Source organism: Uranotaenia lowii, chromosome 2, assembly GCF_029784155.1.
Source record: "Uranotaenia lowii strain MFRU-FL chromosome 2, ASM2978415v1, whole genome shotgun sequence".
Classification (NCBI taxonomy): domain Eukaryota; kingdom Metazoa; phylum Arthropoda; class Insecta; order Diptera; family Culicidae; genus Uranotaenia; species Uranotaenia lowii.
The window spans coordinates 329,635,437-329,639,837 of NC_073692.1; positions in this window are offsets into that span (position 1 = coordinate 329,635,437).

A 4,401-nucleotide genomic window follows, 5' to 3' on the forward strand; every position below is an offset into this window, starting at 1 on the left:
GCTTGGAGCAGGAGCGGAAGAAAACAAACGAGTAGCTGCAATAGTAGTGATATTGTTGAGGTTGCGCGCATCGTCGAACGATGTGTGTGCAACAAGTGCATGTGTAGATTATGGGCGATGGGTGCGCTCGCAACCAGGTTATACCATTTCTCGTGTGTTAAACAGAGAAAGCAATAGCCTTCACTCCAATTTCACTCCGATTAGCTGTCATTCTTGTGAAAATCTGTGTAACAGTAAAGAGCAAGCTTTATTCTTTTTAGCAGGCCCAATCCCAATATCGAGTGACTCCGAAACATCAGTGAAGCAAAGGAGAAGCTGCGGTAGTAGCAGTGTTGATCAGGTTGCGCGCATCGTCAAGCGATGTGTGTGCAACCATTGCATGCGGAGACTGCATCGTGAGGATCCGGGGCCCCGTCAACGTTCATCAACAGCTGTGAGTTGGTTGGCAGCGGCACCTCCTTTAGAAGCGGTACAGGTTCGATTTAGCTCTTAAGTATACCCCTATTAGATAAGCATAATAGAGTTTTCAAGTATGAAATCATTACTGTCGTGATAGTCGTTTTGTGAGATGTTTATTGGCAACGAGCCACATGATTTGTTGAGCCCAACAGCGCATATAGAGCTGTGAGCTTATGAATGCCGATTCAATTTCCGGCCTTTTGAATTAAAATAAAGATAAAATTGTTTCATCTAAGAATATCAATTGCGTGTTGAGTTATGATGCACTCCGGGTAAGGCAAAGTCGTAACAGATGGACACTTTTAAAACAATACGTACAAGTTATAACTTTATTAAGGTTATTTTTCACGTTTTTACATTCAGTACATATAACTTCATTATCACATTCCATGTTCAGATCAAAATATGATACAACTTAAAAGATAAAAAAAAAGAATCAAACTTGTTAAAAATACTCACAATCAAAATCAAGCAAAAGGGGAAGAAATGAGATATGAGGTAGATTTATATTATAATGAGGACGGAGATGACTTAACGGAGATTTCAAATGAATAATTAAAAATATTCTTTTTTTGCACCATTTTAAATATTTGAATAAATTTTAGAAACTGAATAAACAATACGATAAAAAATGTTTGAAGAAAATATGTCCATTCTTTGAAAACATTTAGCCACAAAATATGTATCAGGGCAATTGTTGATTGTTTTTCAGTAAGGTTTCATTGTTGATCACTATATATGTGCCCGGTTGATTTTAAGATTTTGCTATCGACGAAATTTCATTTTCAAATCAAATGATTTTGAATCTAATAGCCTCAGATGAATAGACTGCTCAACTTTGCATAAAGTTTTTGGAAAACAATGATGAAAATAAGATTGATTTATTCAATGTGTTGCCATATAAAACCCTGTACATATCACCACTGTGTGGAGCACTCCCATAGACATCAGTCATGGCAGAACAGTTAGCCAGGTGAGTCGCAATGCTAGCTCAGCGGCTGACCATATCATGATGGGTGTTCTCTGCTGGGAAGCAAGTTGCTCATTTGGCGACCGTGACAGGACCTACCTTTTAAGTAGCATATTGCAAATGGAAAAACATTTTAAGTTTGCCCGTTACGAGTAAAGAACTCATTTCATCTATATTTAATCGAACCTACATCAGAGAACACCCAGCAGGAAAAACCCGTGGAATTTGACAGAAGAGCAGACCGATTAGTGTCGCTATAGTTCCAGATTGTAAGTATTCTTCATATTAGAACAAATATTAGTTCAAATTTATATTGAGTTTCCGAAAAAACAGGCGAGTCGAGAGCACAGCCTAAAGAATGCATGTTGGAAGGACTGCATGAATTGGGAAAAGCGTGTTGAGAGGACAGCTGAAGAAAATAAAAGGTCGTTTGAGAGGACAGCCTGAAGAATGCGTGTTGGGAGGACCGTATACGTTGGAAACAGCTACACGAGAGGATAGCTGTAGAACATAAAAAACGAGTTGGAAAGATAGCCTAAAGAATGTGAATTGGGAGGACCGCATAAATTTTAAACAGAATGCTGGAAGGACAGCTGTCAAAAACAAAAGGTGAATTGAGAGGACAGCCTAAAGAATGTATGTCGGGAGGACCGCATGAATTGGCAACAGCGTGGAATGGACAGCTGTAGAAAATAAAAGGCAAGTTAAGAGGACAGCCTGAAGAATGCATGTTGGAAGGACCGCATGAGAAAAACAGTGTGTTGAGTTGGTAGCTGTCGAAGCAAAAAGGCAAATTGAGAGGACAGTCTAATGCAGTGGTTTTCAAACTTTTTTCACTCACCGCCTCCTTTTAAAAAAATTCGAGCTCAACGCCGCCTTGGGAAAATTTTTCGAAAAATCTTTTTAAAAAAATGATAATCGGAATCGTCGTAAAACCATTAGCTTTTGCCTTTATGTTGTTTTGAGACTTAACATAACTCATTAATTTGGCCCTCATAGCCAAAGGGGTAGGGGGTTTTATAAGTGTAGAAACTAAACTCTATTTCGTGATATTTCAGATTTTTAGAATTTATTTACATACTATTTCGTTAGAAAGAGAAATGAAAATTTTAAAAATAGAAAATTTACAAACATAATAAATAACTTAAAAGCGCTTTTTATCGAAAATAGCTTTATAGCAAGTTTGTAAGAATTTTGTTAAGGCGTGTCTGGACCGGATAAATCTGAGTAAATAATAAAATTGAAAAATCTAGGCAACATCCGGACTTCCTTCAACAAAATCCGGGCAAATGGGCCGGACCGAACTTTCCTCAATTATTCTGTGAAATATGAAAGGCAAGCTGGCAACTCTTATTTATACCCTTTTGGCTTCAAGGGCCTCATATTGCTTATAACCTCCAGTAAACACTTAATTCTATGTAAAGTTTCTTAAATCTTAAACTGATTGATTAATTTGGTTTGATATAAAATCACATATCTTAAATTTTGGTATACAAAATTCTATGTTCTCCATTATTTTTTCATTATTGAATACAAATTAATTACGGTCAAGCCGGTGAAACGTAAAAAATAGTTTTATTTCTTGATATCTGAATTTTAATCCTGTTCAAAGTTATGCAGCATTCACGGGCCTTAAAGTTCAACCAAGTTTAAAAAAACTCAATTCCGCCCACGTTAGTGATTTCCAATAAGGTACATTAAAAGTTTATCCATGGCAAATGGCACAATTGATTTTTAGAATGGATTATAAAAAAAAAAGCACGAATGAGCACTTTCGTGATTTGCAAAAATGTGAACTACGATCTCACCGCCCCCCTGAGCCCTTCCAACACCCCCCAAATTCCAAAATTGAGCTCACCGCCCCCTTGAAAGCTCTAAACGCCCCCAAGGGGGCGGTAGGGACCACTTTGAAAACCACTGGTCTAATGAATGTATGTTGTAAGGACCAAATGAATAGAAAACAGTGTGTTAGAAGGAAAGCTGTAGAAAGAAAAAAGGCGAGTTTAATGGACAGCCTACAGAATGCGTGTTGGAAGGACCGCTTAAATTGGAAACAGCGTATTGAGAGGACAGCTGTAGAAAATAAAAGGCAAGTTTAGAGGACAGCCTGAAGAATGCGTGTTGGGAAGACTGCATGAACTGGAAACAGCGTGTTGAGAGGATAGCTGTAGAAAACAAAAGGCGAGTTGAGAAGACAGCCATAAGAATGTGTGTTGGGAGAAGACAACCTGAAGAATGTGTGATGGGAGGACCGCGTGAGGAAAAACAGTGTGTTGAGAGGCCAGCTGTAGAAAATAAAAGGCAAGTTGAAAGGATAGCCTGGAGAATGCGTGTTGAAGGACCGCATGAAGAAAAACAGTGTTTTAAGACGACAGCCAAAGAAAATAAATGGCGAGTTGGAGGACATCCTGAAGAAAACGTGTTGAGAGGACCGCATGAAAAAATACAAGTGTTGAGAGAATAGCAATAGAAAATAAAAGGTGAGTTTAGAGGACAAACTGAAGAATGTGTGATGGGAGGACCGCATGAGGAAAAACAGTGTGTTGAAAGAATAGTTGTAGAAAACAAAAGGCGAGTTGAGATGATAGTCTGAAGAATGCGTGTTAGGAGGACCGCATTAGGAAAAACAGTGTGTTGAGAGGACAGCCATAGAAAATAAAAGGCGAGTTGAGAGGACAGCTGTAGAAGATAAAATGTGAGTTAGGATGTTAGCCAGAAGAATGCGTGTTGGGAGGACCGCATGACTTGGAAACAGAGTGTTCAGAGGACAGCTGCAGTAGCATGAAATCGAGTTGAGAAGACAGCCTGATGAATGCGTATCGGAAGGACCACATAAATTGGAAACAGCGTGTTAAGAGGATAGCGGTAGAAAACAAGAGGCGAGTTGAGAGGACAGGCTGAAAAATGTGTGTTGGGAGCAGTCTTCCGAAAATCACTCGGAAGAAACGCTCATGATAGGTTTCTAGTTGGAA